This window comes from Triturus cristatus, chromosome 1_1 (assembly GCF_964204655.1).
Source record: "Triturus cristatus chromosome 1_1, aTriCri1.1, whole genome shotgun sequence".
Classification (NCBI taxonomy): Eukaryota; Metazoa; Chordata; class Amphibia; order Caudata; family Salamandridae; genus Triturus; species Triturus cristatus.
This window is the reverse complement of record NC_140579.1, coordinates 1,123,514,414-1,123,541,289: the sequence shown is the minus strand read 5'-3', so window position 1 is coordinate 1,123,541,289 and position 26,876 is coordinate 1,123,514,414.

Genomic DNA, 26,876 nt, shown 5'->3' with positions numbered 1-26,876 from the left:
ATGCCAGGGTACTGAAAAACTATAGGCCTATCTCCCAGTTGCCACTTATGAGTAACATTATAGAAAAGCACGTCTTAAACACCTTAGCCAGCTATCCGGAGGAACACCATCTACTCCAGGCTAGGCAGGCTGGGTTCCGGCCACAGCAAAGTACAGAACTAGTTATGGCCACGGTCACCGATGAACTGAGAATAAGAGCCGACAAGAAACAACCATGCGCTCTGATTCTATTAGACCTGTCGGCAGCATTTGATACGGTCAGCCATATCATCCTGCTGGACCGTATCGCCAAGCTGGGGATAACAGGACAGGCGCTCAAGTGGCTTGAATCCTTCCTGTCAGGGCGTACTCAGAGGGTTCAGATGGGGGACCAGTTGTCTGGGATTAATCAAGTGACATGGGGTGTACCCCAGGGGTCCGCTCTCTCCCCCCTACTCTTCAACATTTACCTGCAACCGCTGATGGAGGAGCTCTCGCGTAGGAGTTGTGAAATCTTTAACTACGCAGATGATACTCAGCTACTGGTGCAGCTAGACGAAACTAAGGAGGTCCAGGAATCTGTGAGTAACGTGCTGAGATTCACGGTCAATTGGATGACTGACAACCTTTTGAAAGTGAATGCTGAGAAAACGGAGGTGCTGGTGCTCACCAACCAGGCTAATCCCTGGGGTGATCTATACTGGCCCCCGGAATTAGGAAGAACCCCCTCTCCCGGTCAGTGGTAAAAAGTCTAGGCCTTAAAATTGATGCAGACCTCACCATGGCCCCTCAAGTCTTGGCGGTGGTGGGCTCCTGCACGGGCGTGATGAGGCAACTACGCAAGCTGACTTCCATTCTTTCAGCCTCCACCCTACAAACCATCGTCTCTGCCACAGTCATATCGAGGCTAGACTACGGCAACGCTCTGTATCTGGGTTTACCACAGAAGTTGCTGAGGAAGTTGCAGGTCTTACAAAACGATGCAGCCAGGTTGATTTTTTCTCTACCGAGAAACGCCCATGCAACCCCACTCCTCTGGAAGCTGCATTGGCTGCCTGTGAAGTTCAGAATTCAATTTAAATGTCTTTGTGTGGCCCATAAGGCACTCTGGGGCAAAGCCCCAGAATACATTAAGCAGCGCCTGAGGAGGTATGGCCCTGGCAGAACTTTGTGCTCAGGTCAAGCCTCCAACCTGATTCAACCCAGATTTAAATTAAAAACTAAAGGAGGCAAGGCCTTTTCGGTGATTCTTCCGCAACTCTGGAATGCGCTACCGGCCAGTCTGAAGGAAGATACACAGCTACTTTCCTTCAGGAAAAAACTCAAGACGCGCCTTTTTAAAAAAGCTATATCCTCGGCCTAATCGGAGACAGTAGAGGGCTTCGGGGTGACAGTATGTTGTGTTCTTTCTGTTTAAGCGCTTAGAGACGGGTGGTGATAGGCGCTATACAAAAATTTTATAACATAACATAACATAGGGGTCTTGCTGGAGGTAGCGTTTTAGGATAGTGCAGTGGTATTCAGGTAGTTTAGGGTGTCGTGCTGGGGGTAGTGTTTTGGGGTTTAGGGCAGTGAAGTGGTTTTCGGGTGGTGTAGGGGGTCTTGCTGGGGTGGTGTTTCAGGGTTTAGGACAGTGGTGCTCAGGCAGTGTAGAGGGTATTGCTGGGGGTGGTGTTTCAGGGTTTAGGGCAGTGCAGTGGTGTTCGGGCAATGTAGGGGGTCTTGCTGGGGGTGGTTTTTCAGGGTTTAGGGCAGTGGTGTTCGGCAGTGTAGGGGTTCTTGCTGGAGGTGGCGTTTTTGGATAGTGCAGTGGTGTTAAGGTAGTGTAGGGTGTCGTGCTGTGGGTAGTGTTTTTGGGTATAGGGCAGTGAAGTGGTGTTCGGCCAGTGTAGGGGGTCGTGCAGGGGGTGGTGTTTGAGGGTTTAGGGCCGTGCATTGGTTTTCAGGCAGTGCAGGGGGTCTTGCTGGGGTGGTGTTTCAGGGATTAGGGCAGTGGTGTTCAGGCAGTGTAGAGGGTCTTGCTGGGGTGGTGTTTCAGGGTTTAGGGCAGTGGTGTTCAGGCAGTGTAGAGGGTCTTGCTGGGGGTGGTGTTTCAGGGTTTATGCCAGTGCAGTGGTGTTCGGGCAATGTAGGGGGTCTTGCTGGGGGTGGTGTTTCAGGGTTTAGGGCAGTGCTGTGTTGTTCAGGCAGTGTAGGGGGTCGTGCTGGGGGTGGTGTTTCAGGGTTTAGGGCAGTGCAGTGGTGTTCGGGCAGTGTAGGGGGTCGTGCTGGGGCTGGTGTTTCAGGGTTTAGGGCAGTGCAGTGGTGTTCGGGCAGTGTAGGGGGTCATGCTGGGGATGGTGTTTCAGGGTTTAGGGCCGTGCAATGGTGTTCGGGCAGTGTGAGGGGTCATGCTGGGGCTGGTGTTTTATGGTTTAGGGTAGTGCAGTGGTGTTCGGGCAGTGTTGAGGGTCATGCTGGGGGTGGTGTTTTGGGGTAGTGCAGTGGTGTTCCGGTAGTGTAGGGTGTCGTGCAGGGGGTGGTGTTTTAGGGTTTAGGGTAGTGAAGTGGTGTTCGGGCAGTGTGGGGGGTCGTGCTGGGGGTAGTGTTTTAGGGTTCAGGACAGTGCAGTGGTATTCGGGCAATGTAGGGGGTCGTGCTGGGGTGGTGTTTCAGGGTTTAGGGCAGTGCAGTGGTGTTCGGGCAGTGTAGGGGGTCGTGCTGGGGGTGGTGTTTCAGGATTTAGGGCAGTGCAGTGGTGTTCGGGCAATATAGGGGGTCTTGCAGGGGGTGGCATTTCAGGGTTTAGGGCAGTGGTGCAGTGGTGTTCGGGCAGTGTAGAGGGTCTTGCAGGGGAAGGCGTTTCAGGGTTTAGGGCAGTGGTGTTCGGGCAGTGGAGGGGGTCATGCTGGGGCTGGTTTTTCAGGGTTTAGGGCAGTGCAGTGGTGTGCTGGTAGTGTAGGGGGTCGTGCTGGGGGTGGTGTTTCAGGGCTTAGGGCAGTGCAGTGTTGTTTGGGCAGTGTAGGGGGTCGTGCTGGGGGTGGTGTTTCAGGGTTTAGGGCAGTGCAGTGGTGTGCGGTCAGTGTAGGGGGTCGTGCTGGTGTTTTAGGGTATAGGGCAGTGCAGTGGTGTTCGGGCAGTGTAAGGGGTCGCACTGGGGCTGGTGTTTCACGGTTTAGGGCAGTGCAGTGGAGTTCGGGCAGTATAGGGAGTCGTGCTGGGGGTGGTGTTTCAGGGTTTAGGGCAGTGCAGTGGTGTTCGGGAAGTGTAGGAGGACGTGCTGGGTGTGGTATTTCAGGGTTTAAGGCAGTGCAGTGGTGTGCGGGTAGTGTAGGGGGTCGTGCTGTTGGTGGTGTTTCAGGGTTTAGGGCTGTGCAGTGGTGTTAGGGAAGTGTAGGGGGTCGTGCTGGTGTTTGAGGGTTTAGGGCAGAGCAGTGGTGTTCAGGCAGTGTAGGAGGACGTGCTGGGGGTGGCGTTTCAGGGTTTAGAGCAGTGCAGTGGTGTTCGGGCAGTGTAGGGGGGCCGTGCAAGGGGTGGTGTTTCAGGGTTTAGGGCAGTGCAGTAGTGTTCGGGCAGTGTAGGGGGTCGTGCAGGGGGTGGTGTTTCAGGTTTTAGGGCAGTACAGTGGTTTTCGGGCAGCATAGGGTGTCTTGCTGGGGTGGTGTTTATGGGTTTAGGGCAGTGGTGTTCAGGCAGTGTAGGGGTCTTGCTGGGGGTGGTGTTTCAGCTTTCAGGGCAGTGCAGAGGTGTTCGGGCAGTGTAGGGGGACAGCTGGGGCTGGTGTTTCAGGGTTTAGGGCTGTGCAGTGGTGTTCGGGCAGTGTGGGAGGTCGTGCTGGAGGTGGTGTTTTAGGGTTTAGGGCAGTGCAGTAGTGTTCGGGCAGTGTAGGGGGTCATGCTGGGGGTGGTATTTCAGGGTTTAGGGCAGTGAAGTGGTGTTCGGGCAGTGTAGGAGTTGTGCTGGGGGTGATGTTTCAGGGTTTAGGGCAGTGCAGTGGTGTTCGGGCAGTGTAGGGGGTCTTGCAGTGGGTGGCGTTTCAGGGTTAAGAGCAGTGGTGTTCGGGCAGTGTAGGGGGTCTTGCTGGGGGTGGTGTTTCAGGGTTTAGGGCAGCGCAGTGGAGTGCGGGCAGTGTAGGGGGTCGTGCTGGGGATGGTGTTTCAGGGTTTAGGGCAGTGCAGTGATGTTTGGGCAGTGTAGGGGGTCGTGCTGGTGTTTCAGGGTTTAGGGCACGGCAGTGGTGTTCAGGCAGTGTAGGGAGACGTGCAGGGGGTGGTGTTTCAGGGTTTAGGGCAGAGCAATGGTGTTCAGGCAGTGTAGGGGGTCATGCTGGGGGTGGTGTTTCAGGAATTAGGGCTGTGCAGTGGTGTTCTGGCAGTGTATTGGGACGTGCTGGGGGTGGTGTTTTAGGGTTTAGGGCAGAGCAGTGGTGTTTGGGCAGTGTAGGGGTTCGTCCTGGGAGTGGTGTTTCAGGGTTTAGGGCAGTGCAGTGGTGTTCCGGCAGTGTAGGGGATTGTGCAGGGGGTGGTGTTTCAGGGTTTAGGGCAGTGCAGTGGTGTTCGGGCAGTGCAGGGGGGCCGTGCAGGGGGTGGTGTTTCAGGGTTTAGGGCAGTGCAGTGGTTTTCGGGCATTCTAGAGGTTCTTGCTGGGGTGGTGTTTCAGGGATTAGGGCAGTGGTGTTCAGGCAGTGTAGAGGGTCCTGCTGGGGGTGGTGTTTCAGGGTTCAGGGCAGTGCAGATGTGTTCGGGCAGTGTAGGGGGTCTTGCTGGGGGTGGTGCTTCAGGGTTTATGGCAGTGCAGTGGTGTTCGGGCAGTGTAGGGGGTCGTGCAGGGGGGTGGTGTTTTAGGGATTAGGGCAGTGCAGTGGTGTTCGGGCAGTGTAGGGGGTCATGCTGGGGGTGGTGTTTCAGGGTTTAGGGCAGTGCAGTGGTGTTCGGGCAGTGTAGGGGGCCGTGATCGGGCTGGTGTTTCAGGGTTTAGGGCAGTGCAGTGGTGTTCGGGCAGTGTAGGGGGTCATGCTGGGGTGGTGTTTCAGGGTTTAGGGTAGTGCAGTGGTGTGCGGGTAGTGTAGGGGATCGTGCTGTGGGTGGTGTTTTAGGGTTTAAGGCAGTGCAGTGGTGTTCGTGCAGTGTAGGGGGTCATGCTGGGGGAGTTGTTTCAGGGTTTAGGGCAGTGCAGTGGTGTGCGGGCAGTGTAACGGGTCGTGCTGGGGCTAGTGTTTCAGGGTTTGGGGCAGTGCAGTGGTGTTCAGGCAGTGTATTGGGTCGTGCTGGGGGTGGTGTTTCAGGAATTAGGGTAGTGCAGTGGTGTTTTGGCAGTGTAGGGGGACGTGCTGAGGGTGGTGTTTTAGGGTTTAGGGCAGAGCAGGTGTGTTTGGGCAGTGTAGGGGGTCGTCCTGGTAGTGGTGTTTCAGGATTTAGGGCAGTGCAGTGGTGTTCGGGCAGTGTAGGGGGTTGTGCAGGGGGTGGTGTTTCAGGGTTTAGGGCAATGCAGTGGTGTTCGGGCACTGTAGGGGGTCGTGCAGGGGGTGGTGATTCAGGGTTTAGGGCAGTGCAGTGGTGTTCTGGCAGTGTAGAGGGTTATGTTGGGAGTGGTGTTTCAGGGTTTAGGGCAGTGCAGTGGTGTTCGGGCAGTGTAGGGGGTCGTGCTGAGGCTGGTTTTTCAGGGTTTAGGGCAGTGCAGTGATGTTCGGGCAGTGTGAAGGGTCGTTCTGGTGTTTTAGGGTTAGGGCACTGCAGTGGTGTTCGGGCAGTCTAGGGGGTCATGCTGGGGCTGGTGTTTTATGGTTTAGGGTAGTGCAGTGGTGTTCGGGTTGTGTTGAGCGTCATGCTGGGGGTGGTGTTTGAGGGTAGTGCAGTGGTGTTTCGGTAGTGTAGGGTGTCGTGCAGTGGGTGGTGTTTTAGGGTTTAGGGCAGTGAAGTGGTGTTCGGGCAGTGTGGGGGGTCATGCTGGGGGTAGTGTTTTAGGGTTTAGGGCAGTGCAGTGGTGTTCGTGCAGTGTAGGGGGTTATGCTGGGATGGTGATTCAGGATTTAGGGCAGTGCAGTGGTGTACGGGCAGTGTAGGGGGTCGTGCTGGGGGTGGTGTTTCAGGGTTTAGGGCAGTGCAGTGGTGTTCGGGCAGTGCAGGGGGCCGTGCAGGCGGTGGTGTTTCAGGGTTTAGGGCAGTGCAGTGGTTTTCGGGCATTCCAGGGGTTCTTGCTGGGGTGGTGTTTCAGGGATTAGGGCAGTGGTGTTCAGGCAGTGTAGGGGGTCTTGCTGGGGGTGGTGTTTCAGGATTAAGGGCAGTGCAGTGTTGTTCGGGTAATGTAGGGGGTCGTGCTGGGGTGGTGTTTCAGGGTTTAGGGCAGTGCAGTGGTGTTCGGGCAGTGTAGGGGGTCGTGCTGGGGGTGGTGTTTCAGGATTTAGGGCAGTGCAGTGGTGTTCGGGCAATATAGGGGGTCTTGCAGGGGGTGGCATTTCAGGGTTTAGGGCAGTGGTGCAGTGGTGTTCGGGCAGTGTAGAGGGTCTTGCAGGGGAAGGCGTTTCAGGGTTTAGGGCAGTGGTGTTCGGGCAGTGGAGGGGGTCATGCTGGGGCTGGTTTTTCAGGGTTTAGGGCAGTGCAGTGGTGTGCTGGTAGTGTAGGGGGTCGTGCTGGGGGTGGTGTTTCAGGGCTTAGGGCAGTGCAGTGTTGTTTGGGCAGTGTAGGGGGTCGTGCTGGGGGTGGTGTTTCAGGGTTTAGGGCAGTGCAGTGGTGTGCGGTCAGTGTAGGGGGTCGTGCTGGTGTTTTAGGGTTTAGGGCAGTGCAGTGGTGTTCGGGCAGTGTAAGGGGTCGCACTGGGGCTGGTGTTTCACGGTTTAGCGCAGTGCAGTGGAGTTCAGGCAGTATAGGGAGTCGTGCTGGGGGTGGTGTTTCAGGGTTTAGGGCAGTGCAGTGGTGTTCGGGAAGTGTAGGAGGACGTGCTGGGTGTGGTATTTCAGGGTTTAAGGCAGTGCAGTGGTGTGCGGGTAGTGTAGGGGGTCGTGCTGTTGGTGGTGTTTCAGGGTTTAGGGCTGTGCAGTGGTGTTAGGGAAGTGTAGGGGGTCGTGCTGGTGTTTGAGGGTTTAGGGCAGAGCAGTGGTGTTCAGGCAGTGTAGGGGGACGTGCTGGGGGTGGCGTTTCAGGGTTTAGAGCAGTGCAGTGGTGTTCGGGCAGTGTAGGGGGCCGTGCAAGGGGTGGTGTTTCAGGGTTTAGGGCAGTGCAGTAGTGTTCGGGCAGTGTAGGGGGTCGTGCAGGGGGTGGTGTTTCAGGTTTTAGGGCAGTACAGTGGTTTTCGGGCAGCATAGGGTGTCTTGCTGGGGTGGTGTTTATGGGTTTAGGCAGTGGTGTTCAGGCAGTGTAGGGGTCTTGCTGGGGGTGGTGTTTCAGCTTTCAGGGCAGTGCAGAGGTGTTCGGGCAGTGTAGGGGGACAGCTGGGGCTGGTGTTTCAGGGTTTAGGGCTGTGCAGTGGTGTTCGGGCAGTGTGGGAGGTCGTGCTGGAGGTGGTGTTTTAGGGTTTAGGGCAGTGCAGTAGTGTTCGGGCAGTGTAGGGGGTCATGCTGGGGGTGGTATTTCAGGGTTTAGGGCAGTGAAGTGGTGTTCGGGCAGTGTAGGAGTCGTGCTGGGGGTGATGTTTCAGGGTTTAGGGCAGTGCAGTGGTGTTCGGGCAGTGTAGGGGGTCTTGCAGTGGGTGGCGTTTCAGGGTTAAGAGCAGTGGTGTTCGGGCAGTGTAGGGGGTCTTGCTGGGGGTGGTGTTTCAGGGTTTAGGGCAGCGCAGTGGAGTGCGGGCAGTGTAGGGGGTCGTGCTGGGGATGGTGTTTCAGGGTTTAGGGCAGTGCAGTGATGTTTGGGCAGTGTAGGGGGTCGTGCTGGTGTTTCAGGGTTTAGGGCACGGCAGTGGTGTTCAGGCAGTGTAGGGAGACGTGCAGGGGGTGGTGTTTCAGGGTTTAGGGCAGAGCAATGGTGTTCAGGCAGTGTAGGGGGTCATGCTGGGGGTGGTGTTTCAGGAATTAGGGCTGTGCAGTGGTGTTCTGGCAGTGTATTGGGACGTGCTGGGGGTGGTGTTTTAGGGTTTAGGGCAGAGCAGTGGTGTTTGGGCAGTGTAGGGGTTCGTCCTGGGAGTGGTGTTTCAGGGTTTAGGGCAGTGCAGTGGTGTTCCGGCAGTGTAGGGGATTGTGCAGGGGGTGGTGTTTCAGGGTTTAGGGCAGTGCAGTGGTGTTCGGGCAGTGCAGGGGGGCCGTGCAGGGGGTGGTGTTTCAGGGTTTAGGGCAGTGCAGTGGTTTTCGGGCATTCTAGAGGTTCTTGCTGGGGTGGTGTTTCAGGGATTAGGGCAGTGGTGTTCAGGCAGTGTAGGGGGTCCTGCTGGGGGTGGTGTTTCAGGGTTCAGGGCAGTGCAGATGTGTTCGGGCAGTGTAGGGGGTCTTGCTGGGGGTGGTGCTTCAGGGTTTATGGCAGTGCAGTGGTGTTCGGGCAGTGTAGGGGGTCGTGCAGGGGGGTGGTGTTTTAGGGATTAGGGCAGTGCAGTGGTGTTCGGGCAGTGTAGGGGGTCATGCTGGGGGTGGTGTTTCAGGGTTTAGGGCAGTGCAGTGGTGTTCGGGCAGTGTAGGGGGCCGTGATCGGGCTGGTGTTTCAGGGTTTAGGGCAGTGCAGTGGTGTTCGGGCAGTGTAGGGGGTCATGCTGGGGTGGTGTTTCAGGGTTTAGGGTAGTGCAGTGGTGTGCGGGTAGTGTAGGGGATCGTGCTGTGGGTGGTGTTTTAGGGTTTAAGGCAGTGCAGTGGTGTTCGTGCAGTGTAGGGGGTCATGCTGGGGGAGTTGTTTCAGGGTTTAGGGCAGTGCAGTGGTGTGCGGGCAGTGTAACGGGTCGTGCTGGGGCTAGTGTTTCAGGGTTTGGGGCAGTGCAGTGGTGTTCAGGCAGTGTATTGGGTCGTGCTGGGGGTGGTGTTTCAGGAATTAGGGCAGTGCAGTGGTGTTTTGGCAGTGTAGGGGGACGTGCTGAGGGTGGTGTTTTAGGGTTTAGGGCAGAGCAGGTGTGTTTGGGCAGTGTAGGGGGTCGTCCTGGTAGTGGTGTTTCAGGATTTAGGGCAGTGCAGTGGTGTTCGGGCAGTGTAGGGGGTTGTGCAGGGGGTGGTGTTTCAGGGTTTAGGGCAATGCAGTGGTGTTCGGGCACTGTAGGGGGTCGTGCAGGGGGTGGTGATTCAGGGTTTAGGGCAGTGGTTTTCGGGCAGTGTAGGGGGTCATGCTCTGGTGGTGTTTCAGGGTTTAGGGCAGTGGTGTTCAGGCAGTGTAGGGGGTCTTGCTGGGGTGGTGTTTAAGGGTTCAGGGCGGTGCAGAGGTGTTCGGGCAGTGTAGGGGGTCTTGCTGGGGATGGTGTTTCAGGATTAAGGGCAGTGCAGTGGTGTTCGGGCAGTGTAGGGGGTTGTGCAGGGGGGTGGTGATTCAGGGTTTAGGGCAGTGCAGTGGTGTTCGGGCAGTGTACAGGGTTGTGTTGGGGTGGTGTTTTAGGGTTTAGCGCAGTGCAGTGGTGTTGAGGCAGTGTAGGGGGTCGTGCTGGGGCTGGTGTTTCAGGGTTTAGGGCAGTGCAGTGGTGTTCGGGCAGTGTGAGGGGTCGTGCCAGGGCTGGTTTTCTAGGGTTAGGGCAGTGCAGTGGTGTTCGGGCAGTCTAGGGGTTCGTGCTGGTGTGGGTGTTTTATGGTTTAGGGTAGTGCAGTGGTGTTCGGGCTGTGTTGAGGGTCATGCTGGGGGTGGTGTTTTAGGGTAGTGCAGTGGTGTTCCGGTAGTGTAGGGTGTCGTGCAGGGGGTGGTGTTTTAGGGTTTAGGGCAGTGAAATGGTGTTCAGGCAGTGTGGGGGGGTCATGCTGGGGGTAGTGTTTTAGGGTTTAGGGCAGTGCAGTGGTGTTAGGGCAGTGTAGGGGGTCGTGCTGGGGCTGGTGTTTCATGGTTTAAGGCAGTGCAGTGGTGTTCGGGCAGTGTAGGGTGTCGTGATGAGGGTGGTGTTTCAGGGTTTAGGGCAGTGCAGTGGTGTTCGGGCAGTATAGTGGGTCGTGGTGGGGGTGGTGTTTCAGGGTTTAGGGAAGTGCAGTGGTGTGCGGGTAGTATAGGGGCCATGCTGTGGGTGGTGTTTCAGGGTTTATGGCATTGCAGAGGTTTTCAGGCAGTGTAGGGGGTCGTGCTTTGGTGGTATTTCAGGGTTTAGGGCAGTGCAGTGGTGTTCGGGCAGTGTAGGAGTCGTGCTGGGGGTGATGTTTCAGGGTTTAGGGCAGTGCAGTGGTGTTCGGGCAGTGTAGGGGGTCTTGCAGGGGGTGGCGTTTTAAGGTTCAGGGCAGTGGTGCAGTGGTGTTCGGGCAGTGTAGAGGGTCTTGATGGGAGTGGTGTTTCAGGGTTTAGGGCAGCGCAGTGGAGTGAGGCCAGTGTAGGGGGTCGTGCTGGGGATGGTGTTTCATGGTTTAGGGCAGTGCAGTGGTGTTCGGGCAGTGTAGGGGGTCGTGCTGGTGTTTCAGGGTTTAGGGCAGAGCAGTGGTGTTCAGGCAGTGTAGGGAGACATGCTGGGGGGTGGTGTTTCAGTGTTTAGGGCAGAGCAGTGGTGTTCAGGCAGCGTAGAGGGTCGTGCTGGGGTGGTGTTTCAGGAATTAGGGCAGTGCAGTGGTGTTTTGGCAGTGTAGGGGGACATGCTGGGGGTGGTGTTTTAGGGTTTAGGGCAGAGCAGTGGTGTTTGGACAGTGTAGGGGTTCGTCCTGGGAGTGTTGTTTCAGGGTTTAGGGCAGTGCAGTGGTGTTCGGGCACTGTAGGGGATCGTGCAGGGGGTGGTGTTTCAGGGTTCAAGGCAGTGAAGTGGTGTTCGGGCAGTGTAGGGGGTCTTGCAGGGGGTGGCGTTTTAAGGTTCAGGGCAGTGGTGCAGTGGTGTTCGGGCAGTGTAGAGGGTCTTGCAGGGGGGGCATTTCAGGGTTTGGAGAAATGGTGTTCGGGCAGTGTAGGGGGTCTTGATGGGAGTGGTGTTTCAGGGTTTAGGGCAGCGCAGTGGAGTGAGGCCAGTGTAGGGGGTCGTGCTGGGGATGGTGTTTCATGGTTTAGGGCAGTGCAGTGGTGTTCGGGCAGTGTAGGGGGTCGTGCTGGTGTTTCAGGGTTTAGGGCAGAGCAGTGGTGTTCAGGCAGTGTAGGGAGACATGCTGGGGGGTGGTGTTTCAGTGTTTAGGGCAGAGCAGTGGTGTTCAGGCAGCGTAGAGGGTCGTGCTGGGGTGGTGTTTCAGGAATTAGGGCAGTGCAGTGGTGTTTTGGCAGTGTAGGGGGACATGCTGGGGGTGGTGTTTTAGGGTTTAGGGCAGAGCAGTGGTGTTTGGACAGTGTAGGGGTTCGTCCTGGGAGTGTTGTTTCAGGGTTTAGGGCAGTGCAGTGGTGTTCGGGCACTGTAGGGGATCGTGCAGGGGGTGGTGTTTCAGGGTTCAAGGCAGTGAAGTGGTGTTCGGGCAGTGCAGGGGGCCGTGCAGGGGGTGGTGTTTCAGGGTTTAGGGCAGAGCAGTGGTTTTCAGGCATTCTAGGGGTTCTTGCTGGGGTGGTGTTTCAGGGATTAGGGCAGTGGTGTTCAGGCAGTGTAGGGGGTCCTGCTGAGGGTGGTGTTTCAGGGTTTAGGGCAGTGCAGTGGTGTTCGGGCAGTGTAGGAGTCGTGCTGGGGGTGATGTTTCACGGTTTAGGGCAGTGCAGTGGTGTTCGGGCAGTGTAGGGGGTCTTGCAGGGGCGTGGCGTTTTAGGGTTCAGGGCAGTGGTGCAGTGGTGTTCGGGCAGTGTAGAGGGTCTTGCAGGGGGGGCGTTTCAGGGTTTGGAGAAATGGTGTTCGGGCAGTGTAGGGGGTCTTGATGGGAGTGGTGTTTCAGGGTTTAGGGCAGCGCAGTGGAGTGAGGCCAGTGTAGGGGGTCGTGCTGGGGATGGTGTTTCAGGGTTTAGGGCAGTGAAGTGGTGTTCGGGCAGTGTAGGGGGTCTTGCTGGTGTTTCAGGGTTTAGGGCAGAGCAGTGGTGTTCAGGCAGTGTAGGGAGACATGCTGGGGTGTGGTGTTTCAGGGTTTAGGGCAGAGCAGTGGTGTTCAGGCAGCGTAGAGGGTCGTGCTGGGGTGGTGTTTCAGGAATTAGGGCAGTGCAGTGGTGTTTTGGCAGTGTAGGGGGACATGCTGGGGGTGGTGTTTTAGGGTTTAGGGCAGTGAAGTGGTGTTCGGGCAGTGCAGGGGGCCGTGCAGGGGGTGGTGTTTCAGGGTTTAGGGCAGAGCAGTGGTTTTCAGGCATTCTAGGGGTTCTTGCTGGGGTGGTGTTTCAGGGATTAGGGCAGTGGTGTTCAGGCAGTGTAGGGGGTCCTGCTGAGGGTGGTGTTTCAGGGTTCAGGGCAGTGCAGAGGTGTTCGGGCAGTGTAGGGGGTCATGCTGGGGGTGGTGTTTCAGGGTTTAGGGCAGTGCAGTGGTGTTTGGGCAGTGTAGGGGTCGTGATGGGGCTGGTGTTTCAGGGTTTAGGGCAGTGCAGTGGTGTTCGGGCAGTGTAGGGGGTCGTGCTGGGGTGGTGTTTCAGGGTTTAGGGCAGTGCAGTGGTGTGCGGGTAGTGTAGGGGGTCGTGCTGTGGGTGGTGTTTCAGGGTTTAAGGCAGTGCAGTGGTGTTCTTGCAGTGTACGGGGTCATGCTGGGGGTGGTGCTTCAGGGTTTAGGGCAGTGCAGTGGTGTGCGGGCAGTATAACGGGTCGTGCTGGGGCTAGTGTTTCAGGGTTTAGGGCAGTGCAGATGTGTTCGGGCAGTTTAGGGGGTCGTGTTGGTGTTTCAGGGTTTAGGGCAGAGCAGTGGTGTTCAGGTGGTGTAGGGGGATGTGCTGGGGGTGGTGTTTCAGAGTTTTGGGCAGAGCAGTGGTGTTCAGGCAGTGTAGGGGGACTTGCTGAGGGTGGTGTTTTAGGGTTTAGGGCAGAGCAGGTGTGTTTGGGCAGTGTAGGGGGTCGTCCTGGTAGTGGTGTTTCCGGATTTAGGGCAGTGCAGTGGTGTTCGGGCAGTGTAGGGGGTCGTGCAGGGGGTGGTGTTTCAGGGTTTAGGGCAATGCAGTGGTGTTCGGGCACTGTAGGGGGTCTTGCAGGGGGTGGTGTTTCAGGGTTTAGGGCAGTGCAGTTGTTTTTGGGCAGTGTAGGGGGTCATGCTAGGGTGATGTTTCAGGGTTTAGGGCAGTGGTGTTCAGGCAGTGTAGGGGGTCTTGCTGGGGGTGGTGTTTAAGGGTTCAGGGCGGTGCAGAGGTGTTCGGGCAGTGTAGGGGGTCTTGCTGGGGGTGGTGTTTCAGGATTATGGGCAGTGCAGTGTTGTTCAGGCAGTGTAGGGGGTTGTGCAGGGGGTGGTGTTTCAGGGTTTAGGGCAGTGCAGTGATGTTCGGGCAGTGTAGAGGGTTGTGTTGGGGGTGGTGTTTCAGGGTTTAGGGCAGTGCAGTGGTGACTGGTGATCGGGCAGTGTAGGGGGTCTTGCTGGGGCTAGTGTTTCAGGGTTTAGGGCAGTGCAGCGGTGTGCGGGCAGTATAACGGGTCGTGCTGGGGCTGGTGTTTCAGGGTTTAAAGCAGTGCAGATGTGTTCGGGCAGTGTAGGGGGTCGTGTTGGTGTTTCAGGGTTTAGGGCAGAGCAGTGGTGTTCAGGTGGTGTAGGGGGACGTGCTGGGGGTGGTGTTTCAGAGTTTTGGGCAGAGCAGTGGTGTTCAGGCAGTGTAGGGGGTCGTGCTGGGGTGGTGTTTCAGGAATTAGGGCAGTGAAGTGGTGTTCTGACAGTGTAGGGGGACGTGCTGAGGGTGCTGTTTTAGGGTTTAGGGCAGAGCAGGTGTGTTTGGGCAGTGTATGGGGTCGTCCTGGTAGTGGTGTTTCCGGATTTAGGGCAGTGCAGTGGTGTTCGGGCAGTGTAGGGGGTCGTGCAGGGGGTGGTGTTTCAGGGTTTAGGGCAATGCAGAGGTGTTCGGGCAGTGTAGGGGGTCTTGCTGGGGGTGGTGTTTCAGGATTAAGGGCAGTGCAGTGTTGTTCGGGCAGTGTAGGGGGTTGTGCAGGGGGTGGTGTTTCAGGGTTTAGGGCAGTGCAGTGGTGTTCTGGCAGTGTAGAGGGTTATGTTGGGGGTGGTGTTTAAGGGTTTAGGGCAGTGCAGTGGTGTTTGGGCAGTGTAGGGGGTCGTGCTGAGGCTGGTGTTTCAGGGTTTAGGGCAGTGCAGTGATGTTCGGGCAGTGTGAAGGGTCGTTCTGGTGTTTTAGGGTTATGGCACTGCAGTGGTGTTCGGGCAGTCTAGGGGGTCATGCTGGGGCTGGTGTTTTATGGTTTAGGGTAGTGCAGTGGTGTTCGGGTTGTGTTCAGCGTCATGCTGGGGGTGGTGTTTGAGGGTAGTGCAGTGGTGTTTCGGTAGTGTAGGGTGTCGTGCAGGGGGTGGTGTTTTAGGGTTTAGGGCAGTGAAGTGGTGTTCGGGCAGTGTGGGGGTCATGCTGGGGGTAGTGTTTTAGGGTTTAGGGCAGTGCACTGGTGTTCGTGCAGTGTAGGGGGTCATGCTGGGATGGTGATTCAGGATTTAGGGCAGTGCAGTTGTGTACGAGCAGTGTAGGGGGTCGTGCTGGGGGTGGTGTTTCAGGGTTTAGGGCAGTGCAGTGGTGTTTGGGCAGTGTAGGGGGTCGTGCTGGTGTTTCAGGGTTTAGGGCAGAGCAGTGGTGTTCAGGCAGTGTAGGGAGACGTGCTGGGGGTGGTGTTTCAGGGTTTAGGGCAGAGCAGTGGTGTTCAGGCAGTGTAGGGGGTCGTGCTCGGGGTGGTGTTTCAGGAATTAGGGCAGTGCAGTGGTCTTCTGGCAGTGTAGGGGGACGTGCTGGGGGTGGTGTTTTAGAGTTTAGGGCAAAGCAGGGGTGTTTGGGCAGTGTAGGGGTTCGTCCTGGGAGTGGTGTTTCAGTGTTTAGGGCAGTGCAGTGTGGTTCGGGCAGTGTAGGGGATCGTGCAGGGGGTGGTGTTTCAGGGTTTAGGGCAGTGCAGTGGTGTTAGGGCAGTGCAGGGGGCCGTGCAGGCGGTGGTGTTTCAGGGTTTAGGGCAGTGCAGTGGTTTTCGGGCATTCTAGGGGTTCTTGCTGGGGTGGTGTTTCAGGGATTAGGGCAGTGGTGTTCAGGCAGTGTAGGGGGTCCTGCTGGGGGTGGTGTTTCAGGGTTCAGGGCAGTGCAGAGGTGTTCAGCCTTTGTAGGAGGTCATGCTGGGGGTGGTGTTCCAGGGTTTAGGGCAGCGCAGTGGTGTTCGGGCAGTGTAGGGGTCGTGATGGGGCTGGTGTTTCAGGGTTTAGGGCAGTGCAGTGGTGTTCGGGCAGTGTAGGGGGTCATGCTGGGTGTGGTGTTTCAGGGTTTAGGGCAGTGCGGTGGTGTTTGGGCAGTGTAGGGGGTCATGATGGGGCTGGTGTTTCAGGGTTTAGGGCAGTGCAGTAGTGTTCGGGCAGTGTAGGGGGTCGTGCTGGGGTGGTGTTTCTGGGTTTAGGGCAGTGCAGTGGTGTGCGGGTAGTGTAGGGAGTCATGCTGTGGGTGGTGTTTCAGGGTTTAAGGCAGTCCAGATGTGTTCGGGCAGTGTAGGGGGTCGTGCTGGTGTTTCAGGGTTTAGGGCAGAGCACTGGTGTTCAGGTGGTGTAGGGGGACGTGCTGGGGGTGGTGTTTCAGGGTTTTGGGCAGAGCAGTGGTGTTCAGGCAGTGTAGGGGGTCGTGCTGGGGGTGGTGTTTCAGGAATTAGGGCAGTGAAGTGGTGTTCTGGCAGTGTAGGGGGAAGTGCAGGGGGTGGTGTTTCAGGGTTTAGGGCAATGCAGTGGTGTTCGGGCACTGTAGGGGGTCTTGCAGGGGGTGGTGTTTCAGGGTTTAGGGCAGTGCAGTGGTTTTTGGGCAGTGTAGGGGGTCATGCTAGGGTGATGTTTCAGGGTTTAGGGCAGTGGTGTTCAGGCAGTGTAGGGGGTCTTACTGGGGGTGGTGTTTAAGGGTTCACGGCGGTGCAGAGGTGTTCGGGCAGTGTAGGGGGTCTTGCTGGGGGTGGTGTTTCAGGATTATGGGCAGTGCAGTGGTGTTCGGGCAGTGCAGGGGGCCGTGCAGGGGGTGGTGTTTCAGGGTTTAGGGCAGAGCAGTGGTTTTCAGGCATTCTAGGGGTTCTTGATGGGGTGGTGTTTCAGGGATTAGGGCAGTGGTGTTCAGGCAGTGCAGGGGGTCCTGCTGAGGGTGGTGTTTCAGGGTTCAGGGCAGTGCAGAGGTGTTCGGGCAGTGTAGGGGGTCATGCTGGGGGTGGTGTTTCAGGGTTTAGGGCAGTGCAGTGGTGTTTGGGCAGTGTAGGGGTCATGATGGGGCTGGTGTTTCAGGGTTTAGGGCAGTGCAGTGGTGTTCGGGCAGTGTAGGGGGTCGTGCTGGGGTGGTGTTTCAGGGTTTAGGGCAGTGCAGTGGTGTGCGGGTAGTGTAGGGGGTCGTGCTGTGGGTGGTGTTTCAGGGTTTAAGGCAGTGCAGTGGTGTTCTTGTAGTGTAGGGGGTCATGCTGGGGGTGGTGCTTCAGGGTTTAGGGCAGTGCAGTGGTGTGCGGGCAGTATAACGGGTCGTGCTGGGGCTAGTGTTTCAGGGTTTAGGGCAGTGCAGATGTGTTCGGGCAGTGTAGGGGTCGTGTTGGTGTTTCAGGGTTTAGGGCAGAGCAGTGGTGTTCAGGTGGTGTAGGGGGATGTGCTGGGGGTGGTGTTTTAGGGTTTAGGGCAGAGCAGGTGTGTTTGGGCAGTGTAGGGGGTCGTCCTGGTAGTGGTGTTTCCGGATTTAGGGCAGTGCAGTGGTGTTCGGGCAGTGTAGGGGGTCGTGCAGGGGGTGGTGTTTCAGGGTTTAGGGCAATGCAGTGGTGTTCGGGGACTGTAGGGGGTCTTGCAGGGGGTGGTATTTCAGGGTTTAGGGCAGTGCAGTGGTTTTTGGGCAGTGTAGGGGGTCATGCTGGGGGTGGTGTTTCCGGGTTTAGGGCAGTGCAGTGGTGTTCGGGCAGTGTAGGGGGTCGTGATCGGGCTGGTGTTTCAGGGTTTAGGGCAGTGCAGTGGTGTTCGGGCAGTGTAGGAGGACGTGCTGGGGGTGGCGTTTCAGGGTTTAGAGCAGTGCAGTGGTGTTCGGGCAGTGTAGGGGGGCCGTGCAAGGGGTGGTGTTTCAGGGTTTAGGGCAGTGCAGTAGTGTTCGGGCAGTGTAGGGGGTCGTGCAGGGGGTGGTGTTTCAGGTTTTAGGGCAGTACAGTGGTTTTCGGGCAGCATAGGGTGTCTTGCTGGGGTGGTGTTTATGGGTTTAGGGCAGTGGTGTTCAGGCAGTGTAGGGGTCTTGCTGGGGGTGGTGTTTCAGCTTTCAGGGCAGTGCAGAGGTGTTCGGGCAGTGTAGGGGGACAGCTGGGGCTGGTGTTTCAGGGTTTAGGGCTGTGCAGTGGTGTTCGGGCAGTGTGGGAGGTCGTGCTGGAGGTGGTGTTTTAGGGTTTAGGGCAGTGCAGTAGTGTTCGGGCAGTGTAGGGGGTCATGCTGGGGGTGGTATTTCAGGGTTTAGGGCAGTGAAGTGGTGTTCGGGCAGTGTAGGAGTTGTGCTGGGGGTGATGTTTCAGGGTTTAGGGCAGTGCAGTGGTGTTCGGGCAGTGTAGGGGGTCTTGCAGTGGGTGGCGTTTCAGGGTTAAGAGCAGTGGTGTTCGGGCAGTGTAGGGGGTCTTGCTGGGGGTGGTGTTTCAGGGTTTAGGGCAGCGCAGTGGAGTGCGGGCAGTGTAGGGGGTCGTGCTGGGGATGGTGTTTCAGGGTTTAGGGCAGTGCAGTGATGTTTGGGCAGTGTAGGGGGTCGTGCTGGTGTTTCAGGGTTTAGGGCACGGCAGTGGTGTTCAGGCAGTGTAGGGAGACGTGCAGGGGGTGGTGTTTCAGGGTTTAGGGCAGAGCAATGGTGTTCAGGCAGTGTAGGGGGTCATGCTGGGGGTGGTGTTTCAGGAATTAGGGCTGTGCAGTGGTGTTCTGGCAGTGTATTGGGACGTGCTGGGGGTGGTGTTTTAGGGTTTAGGGCAGAGCAGTGGTGTTTGGGCAGTGTAGGGGTTCGTCCTGGGAGTGGTGTTTCAGGGTTTAGGGCAGTGCAGTGGTGTTCCGGCAGTGTAGGGGATTGTGCAGGGGGTGGTGTTTCAGGGTTTAGGGCAGTGCAGTGGTGTTCGGGCAGTGCAGGGGGGCCGTGCAGGGGGTGGTGTTTCAGGGTTTAGGGCAGTGCAGTGGTTTTCGGGCATTCTAGAGGTTCTTGCTGGGGTGGTGTTTCAGGGATTAGGGCAGTGGTGTTCAGGCAGTGTAGGGGGTCCTGCTGGGGGTGGTGTTTCAGGGTTCAGGGCAGTGCAGATGTGTTCGGGCAGTGTAGGGGGTCTTGCTGGGGGTGGTGCTTCAGGGTTTATGGCAGTGCAGTGGTGTTCGGGCAGTGTAGGGGGTCGTGCAGGGGGGTGGTGTTTTAGGGATTAGGGCAGTGCAGTGGTGTTCGGGCAGTGTAGGGGGTCATGCTGGGGGTGGTGTTTCAGGGTTTAGGGCAGTGCAGTGGTGTTCGGGCAGTGTAGGGGGCCGTGATCGGGCTGGTGTTTCAGGGTTTAGGGCAGTGCAGTGGTGTTCGGGCAGTGTAGGGGGTCATGCTGGGGTGGTGTTTCAGGGTTTAGGGTAGTGCAGTGGTGTGCGGGTAGTGTAGGGGATCGTGCTGTGGGTGGTGTTTTATGGTTTAAGGCAGTGCAGTGGTGTTCGTGCAGTGTAGGGGGTCATGCTGGGGGAGTTGTTTCAGGGTTTAGGGCAGTGCAGTGGTGTGCGGGCAGTGTAACGGGTCGTGCTGGGGCTAGTGTTTCAGGGTTTGGGGCAGTGCAGTGGTGTTCAGGCAGTGTATTGGGTCGTGCTGGGGGTGGTGTTTCAGGAATTAGGGTAGTGCAGTGGTGTTTTGGCAGTGTAGGGGGACGTGCTGAGGGTGGTGTTTTAGGGTTTAGGGCAGAGCAGGTGTGTTTGGGCAGTGTAGGGGGTCGTCCTGGTAGTGGTGTTTCAGGATTTAGGGCAGTGCAGTGGTGTTCGGGCAGTGTAGGGGGTTGTGCAGGGGGTGGTGTTTCAGGGTTTAGGGCAATGCAGTGGTGTTCGGGCACTGTAGGGGGTCGTGCAGGGGGTGGTGATTCAGGGTTTAGGGCAGTGCAGTGGTGTTCTGGCAGTGTAGAGGGTTATGTTGGGAGTGGTGTTTCAGGGTTTAGGGCAGTGCAGTGGTGTTCGGGCAGTGTAGGGGGTCGTGCTGAGGCTGGTGTTTCAGGGTTTAGGGCAGTGCAGTGATGTTCGGGCAGTGTGAAGGGTCGTTCTGGTGTTTTAGGGTTAGGGCACTGCAGTGGTGTTCGGGCAGTCTAGGGGGTCATGCTGGGGCTGGTGTTTTATGGTTTAGGGTAGTGCAGTGGTGTTCGGGTTGTGTAGGGGGCCGTGCAGGGGGGTGGTGTTTTAGGGATTAGGGCAGTGCAGTGGTGTTCGGGCAGTGTAGGGGGTCATGCTGGGGGTGGTGTTTCAGGGTTTAGGGCAGTGCAGTGGTGTTCGGGCAGTGTAGGGGGCCGTGATCGGGCTGGTGTTTCAGGGTTTAGGGCAGTGCAGTGGTGTTCGGGCAGTGTAGGGGGTCATGCTGGGGTGGTGTTTCAGGGTTTAGGGTAGTGCAGTGGTGTGCGGGTAGTGTAGGGGATCGTGCTGTGGGTGGTGTTTTATGGTTTAAGGCAGTGCAGTGGTGTTCGTGCAGTGTAGGGGGTCATGCTGGGGGAGTTGTTTCAGGGTTTAGGGCAGTGCAGTGGTGTGCGGGCAGTGTAACGGGTCGTGCTGGGGCTAGTGTTTCAGGGTTTGGGGCAGTGCAGTGGTGTTCAGGCAGTGTATTGGGTCGTGCTGGGGGTGGTGTTTCAGGAATTAGGGTAGTGCAGTGGTGTTTTGGCAGTGTAGGGGGACGTGCTGAGGGTGGTGTTTTAGGGTTTAGGGCAGAGCAGGTGTGTTTGGGCAGTGTAGGGGGTCGTCCTGGTAGTGGTGTTTCAGGATTTAGGGCAGTGCAGTGGTGTTCGGGCAGTGTAGGGGGTTGTGCAGGGGGTGGTGTTTCAGGGTTTAGGGCAATGCAGTGGTGTTCGGGCACTGTAGGGGGTCGTGCAGGGGGTGGTGATTCAGGGTTTAGGGCAGTGCAGTGGTGTTCTGGCAGTGTAGAGGGTTATGTTGGGAGTGGTGTTTCAGGGTTTAGGGCAGTGCAGTGGTGTTCGGGCAGTGTAGGGGGTCGTGCTGAGGCTGGTGTTTCAGGGTTTAGGGCAGTGCAGTGATGTTCGGGCAGTGTGAAGGGTCGTTCTGGTGTTTTAGGGTTAGGGCACTGCAGTGGTGTTCGGGCAGTCTAGGGGGTCATGCTGGGGCTGGTGTTTTATGGTTTAGGGTAGTGCAGTGGTGTTCGGGTTGTGTTGAGCGTCATGCTGGGGGTGGTGTTTGAGGGTAGTGCAGTGGTGTTTCGGTAGTGTAGGGTGTCGTGCAGTGGGTGGTGTTTTAGGGTTTAGGGCAGTGAAGTGGTGTTCGGGCAGTGTGGGGGGTCATGCTGGGGGTAGTGTTTTAGGGTTTAGGGCAGTGCAGTGGTGTTCGTGCAGTGTAGGGGGTTATGTTGGGATGGTGATTCAGGATTTAGGGCAGTGCAGTGGTGTACGGGCAGTGTAGGGGGTCGTGCTGGGGGTGGTGTTTCAGGGTTTAGGGCAGTGCAGTGGTGTTCGGGCAGTGCAGGGGGCCGTGCAGGCGGTGGTGTTTCAGGGTTTAGGGCAGTGCAGTGGTTTTCGGGCATTCTAGGGGTTCTTGCTGGGGTGGTGTTTCAGGGATTAGGGCAGTGGTGTTCAGGCAGTGTAGGGGGTCTTGCTGGGGGTGGTGTTTCAGGATTAAGGGCAGTGCAGTGTTGTTCGGGCAATGTAGGGGGTCGTGCTGGGGTGGTGTTTCAGGGTTTAGGGCAGTGCAGTGGTGTTCGGGCAGTGTAGGGGGTCGTGCTGGGGGTGGTGTTTCAGGATTTAGGGCAGTGCAGTGGTGTTCGGGCATTATAGGGGGTCTTGCAGGGGGTGGCATTTCAGGGTTTAGGGCAGTGGTGCAGTGGTGTTCGGGCAGTGTAGAGGGTCTTGCAGGGGAAGGCGTTTCAGGGTTTAGGGCAGTGGTGTTCGGGCAGTGGAGGGGGTCATGTTGGGGCTGGTTTTTCAGGGTTTAGGGCAGTGCAGTGGTGTGCTGGTAGTGTAGGGGGTCGTGCTGGGGGTGGTGTTTCAGGGCTTAGGGCAGTGCAGTGTTGTTTGGGCAGTGTAGGGGGTCGTGCTGGGGGTGGTGTTTCAGGGTTTAGGGCAGTGCAGTGGTGTGCGGTCAGTGTAGGGGGTCGTGCTGGTGTTTTAGGGTTTAGGGCAGTGCAGTGGTGTTCGGGCAGTGTAAGGGGTCGCACTGGGGCTGGTGTTTCACGGTTTAGCGCAGTGCAGTGGAGTTCGGGCAGTATAGGGAGTCGTGCTGGGGGTGGTGTTTCAGGGTTTAGGGCAGTGCAGTGGTGTTCGGGAAGTGTAGGAGGACGTGCTGGGTGTGGTATTTCAGGGTTTAAGGCAGTGCAGTGGTGTGCGGGTAGTGTAGGGGGTCGTGCTGTTGGTGGTGTTTCAGGGTTTAGGGCTGTGCAGTGGTGTTAGGGAAGTGTAGGGGGTCGTGCTGGTGTTTGAGGGTTTAGGGCAGAGCAGTGGTGTTCAGGCAGTGTAGGGGGACGTGCTGGGGGTGGCGTTTCAGGGTTTAGAGCAGTGCAGTGGTGTTCGGGCAGTGTAGGGGGCCGTGCAAGGGGTGGTGTTTCAGGGTTTAGGGCAGTGCAGTAGTGTTCGGGCAGTGTAGGGGGTCGTGCAGGGGGTGGTGTTTCAGGTTTTAGGGCAGTACAGTGGTTTTCGGGCAGCATAGGGTGTCTTGCTGGGGTGGTGTTTATGGGTTTAGGCAGTGGTGTTCAGGCAGTGTAGGGGTCTTGCTGGGGGTGGTGTTTCAGCTTTCAGGGCAGTGCAGAGGTGTTCGGGCAGTGTAGGGGGACAGCTGGGGCTGGTGTTTCAGGGTTTAGGGCTGTGCAGTGGTGTTCGGGCAGTGTGGGAGGTCGTGCTGGAGGTGGTGTTTTAGGGTTTAGGGCAGTGCAGTAGTGTTCGGGCAGTGTAGGGGGTCATGCTGGGGGTGGTATTTCAGGGTTTAGGGCAGTGAAGTGGTGTTCGGGCAGTGTAGGAGTCGTGCTGGGGGTGATGTTTCAGGGTTTAGGGCAGTGCAGTGGTGTTCGGGCAGTGTAGGGGGTCTTGCAGTGGGTGGCGTTTCAGGGTTAAGAGCAGTGGTGTTCGGGCAGTGTAGGGGGTCTTGCTGGGGGTGGTGTTTCAGGGTTTAGGGCAGCGCAGTGGAGTGCGGGCAGTGTAGGGGGTCGTGCTGGGGATGGTGTTTCAGGGTTTAGGGCAGTGCAGTGATGTTTGGGCAGTGTAGGGGGTCATGCTGGTGTTTCAGGGTTTAGGGCACGGCAGTGGTGTTCAGGCAGTGTAGGGAGACGTGCAGGGGGTGGTGTTTCAGGGTTTAGGGCAGAGCAATGGTGTTCAGGCAGTGTAGGGGGTCATGCTGGGGGTGGTGTTTCAGGAATTAGGGCTGTGCAGTGGTGTTCTGGCAGTGTATTGGGACATGCTGGGGGTGGTGTTTTAGGGTTTAGGGCAGAGCAGTGGTGTTTGGGCAGTGTAGGGGTTCGTCCTGGGAGTGGTGTTTCAGGGTTTAGGGCAGTGCAGTGGTGTTCCGGCAGTGTAGGGGATTGTGCAGGGGGTGGTGTTTCAGGGTTTAGGGCAGTGCAGTGGTGTTCGGGCAGTGCAGGGGGGCCATGCAGGGGGTGGTGTTTCAGGGTTTAGGGCAGTGCAGTGGTTTTCGGGCATTCTAGAGGTTCTTGCTGGGGTGGTGTTTCAGGGATTAGGGCAGTGGTGTTCAGGCAGTGTAGGGGGTCCTGCTGGGGGTGGTGTTTCAGGGTTCAGGGCAGTGCAGATGTGTTCGGGCAGTGTAGGGGGTCTTGCTGGGGGTGGTGCTTCAGGGTTTATGGCAGTGCAGTGGTGTTCGGGCAGTGTAGGGGGTCGTGCAGGGGGGTGGTGTTTTAGGGATTAGGGCAGTGCAGTGGTGTTCGGGCAGTGTAGGGGGTCATGCTGGGGGTGGTGTTTCAGGGTTTAGGGCAGTGCAGTGGTGTTCGGGCAGTGTAGGGGGCCGTGATCGGGCTGGTGTTTCAGGGTTTAGGGCAGTGCAGTGGTGTTCGGGCAGTGTAGGGGGTCATGCTGGGGTGGTGTTTCAGGGTTTAGGGTAGTGCAGTGGTGTGCGGGTAGTGTAGGGGATCGTGCTGTGGGTGGTGTTTTAGGGTTTAAGGCAGTGCAGTGGTGTTCGTGCAGTGTAGGGGGTCATGCTGGGGGAGTTGTTTCAGGGTTTAGGGCAGTGCAGTGGTGTGCGGGCAGTGTAACGGGTCGTGCTGGGGCTAGTGTTTCAGGGTTTGGGGCAGTGCAGTGGTGTTCAGGCAGTGTATTGGGTCGTGCTGGGGGTGGTGTTTCAGGAATTAGGGCAGTGCAGTGGTGTTTTGGCAGTGTAGGGGGACGTGCTGAGGGTGGTGTTTTAGGGTTTAGGGCAGAGCAGGTGTGTTTGGGCAGTGTAGGGGGTCGTCCTGGTAGTGGTGTTTCAGGATTTAGGGCAGTGCAGTGGTGTTCGGGCAGTGTAGGGGGTTGTGCAGGGGGTGGTGTTTCAGGGTTTAGGGCAATGCAGTGGTGTTCGGGCACTGTAGGGGGTCGTGCAGGGGGTGGTGATTCAGGGTTTAGGGCAGTGGTTTTCGGGCAGTGTAGGGGGTCATGCTCTGGTGGTGTTTCAGGGTTTAGGGCAGTGGTGTTCAGGCAGTGTAGGGGGTCTTGCTGGGGTGGTGTTTAAGGGTTCAGGGCGGTGCAGAGGTGTTCGGGCAGTGTAGGGGGTCTTGCTGGGGATGGTGTTTCAGGATTAAGGGCAGTGCAGTGGTGTTCGGGCAGTGTAGGGGGTTGTGCAGGGGGGTGGTGATTCAGGGTTTAGGGCAGTGCAGTGGTGTTCGGGCAGTGTACAGGGTTGTGTTGGGGTGGTGTTTTAGGGTTTAGCGCAGTGCAGTGGTGTTGAGGCAGTGTAGGGGGTCGTGCTGGGGCTGGTGTTTCAGGGTTTAGGGCAGTGCAGTGGTGTTCGGGCAGTGTGAGGGGTCGTGCCAGGGCTGGTTTTCTAGGGTTAGGGCAGTGCAGTGGTGTTCGGGCAGTCTAGGGGTTCGTGCTGGTGTGGGTGTTTTATGGTTTAGGGTAGTGCAGTGGTGTTCGGGCTGTGTTGAGGGTCATGCTGGGGGTGGTGTTTTAGGGTAGTGCAGTGGTGTTCCGGTAGTGTAGGGTGTCGTGCAGGGGGTGGTGTTTTAGGGTTTAGGGCAGTGAAATGGTGTTCAGGCAGTGTGGGGGGGTCATGCTGGGGGTAGTGTTTTAGGGTTTAGGGCAGTGCAGTGGTGTTAGGGCAGTGTAGGGGGTCGTGCTGGGGCTGGTGTTTCATGGTTTAAGGCAGTGCAGTGGTGTTCGGGCAGTGTAGGGTGTCGTGATGAGGGTGGTGTTTCAGGGTTTAGGGCAGTGCAGTGGTGTTCGGGCAGTATAGTGGGTCGTGGTGGGGGTGGTGTTTCAGGGTTTAGGGAAGTGCAGTGGTGTGCGGGTAGTATAGGGGCCATGCTGTGGGTGGTGTTTCAGGGTTTATGGCATTGCAGAGGTTTTCAGGCAGTGTAGGGGGTCGTGCTTTGGTGGTATTTCAGGGTTTAGGGCAGTGCAGTGGTGTTCGGGCAGTGTAGGAGTCGTGCTGGGGGTGATGTTTCAGGGTTTAGGGCAGTGCAGTGGTGTTCGGGCAGTGTAGGGGGTCTTGCAGGGGGTGGCGTTTTAAGGTTCAGGGCAGTGGTGCAGTGGTGTTCGGGCAGTGTAGAGGGTCTTGCAGGGGGGGCATTTCAGGGTTTGGAGAAATGGTGTTCGGGCAGTGTAGGGGGTCTTGATGGGAGTGGTGTTTCAGGGTTTAGGGCAGCGCAGTGGAGTGAGGCCAGTGTAGGGGGTCGTGCTGGGGATGGTGTTTCATGGTTTAGGGCAGTGCAGTGGTGTTCGGGCAGTGTAGGGGGTCGTGCTGGTGTTTCAGGGTTTAGGGCAGAGCAGTGGTGTTCAGGCAGTGTAGGGAGACATGCTGGGGGGTGGTGTTTCAGGGTTTAGGGCAGAGCAGTGGTGTTCAGGCAGCGTAGAGGGTCGTGCTGGGGTGGTGTTTCAGGAATTAGGGCAGTGCAGTGGTGTTTTGGCAGTGTAGGGGGACATGCTGGGGGTGGTGTTTTAGGGTTTAGGGCAGAGCAGTGGTGTTTGGACAGTGTAGGGGTTCGTCCTGGGAGTGTTGTTTCAGGGTTTAGGGCAGTGCAGTGGTGTTCGGGCACTGTAGGGGATCGTGCAGGGGGTGGTGTTTCAGGGTTCAAGGCAGTGAAGTGGTGTTCGGGCAGTGCAGGGGGCCGTGCAGGGGGTGGTGTTTCAGGGTTTAGGGCAGAGCAGTGGTTTTCAGGCATTCTAGGGGTTCTTGCTGGGGTGGTGTTTCAGGGATTAGGGCAGTGGTGTTCAGGCAGTGTAGGGGGTCCTGCTGAGGGTGGTGTTTCAGGGTTTAGGGCAGTGCAGTGGTGTTCGGGCAGTGTAGGAGTCGTGCTGGGGGTGATGTTTCACGGTTTAGGGCAGTGCAGTGGTGTTCGGGCAGTGTAGGGGGTCTTGCAGGGGCGTGGCGTTTTAGGGTTCAGGGCAGTGGTGCAGTGGTGTTCGGGCAGTGTAGAGGGTCTTGCAGGGGGGGCGTTTCAGGGTTTGGAGAAATGGTGTTCGGGCAGTGTAGGGGGTCTTGATGGGAGTGGTGTTTCAGGGTTTAGGGCAGCGCAGTGGAGTGAGGCCAGTGTAGGGGGTCGTGCTGGGGATGGTGTTTCAGGGTTTAGGGCAGTGAAGTGGTGTTCGGGCAGTGTAGGGGGTCTTGCTGGTGTTTCAGGGTTTAGGGCAGAGCAGTGGTGTTCAGGCAGTGTAGGGAGACATGCTGGGGTGTGGTGTTTCAGGGTTTAGGGCAGAGCAGTGGTGTTCAGGCAGCGTAGAGGGTCGTGCTGGGGTGGTGTTTCAGGAATTAGGGCAGTGCAGTGGTGTTTTGGCAGTGTAGGGGGACATGCTGGGGGTGGTGTTTTAGGGTTTAGGGCAGTGAAGTGGTGTTCGGGCAGTGCAGGGGGCCGTGCAGGGGGTGGTGTTTCAGGGTTTAGGGCAGAGCAGTGGTTTTCAGGCATTCTAGGGGTTCTTGCTGGGGTGGTGTTTCAGGGATTAGGGCAGTGGTGTTCAGGCAGTGTAGGGGGTCCTGCTGAGGGTGGTGTTTCAGGGTTCAGGGCAGTGCAGAGGTGTTCGGGCAGTGTAGGGGGTCATGCTGGGGGTGGTGTTTCAGGGTTTAGGGCAGTGCAGTGGTGTTTGGGCAGTGTAGGGGTCGTGATGGGGCTGGTGTTTCAGGGTTTAGGGCAGTGCAGTGGTGTTCGGGCAGTGTAGGGGGTCGTGCTGGGGTGGTGTTTCAGGGTTTAGGGCAGTGCAGTGGTGTGCGGGTAGTGTAGGGGGTCGTGCTGTGGGTGGTGTTTCAGGGTTTAAGGCAGTGCAGTGGTGTTCTTGCAGTGTAGGGGGTCATGCTGGGGGTGGTGCTTCAGGGTTTAGGGCAGTGCAGTGGTGTGCGGGCAGTATAACGGGTCGTGCTGGGGCTAGTGTTTCAGGGTTTAGGGCAGTGCAGATGTGTTCGGGCAGTTTAGGGGGTCGTGTTGGTGTTTCAGGGTTTAGGGCAGAGCAGTGGTGTTCAGGTGGTGTAGGGGGATGTGCTGGGGGTGGTGTTTCAGAGTTTTGGGCAGAGCAGTGGTGTTCAGGCAGTGTAGGGGGACTTGCTGAGG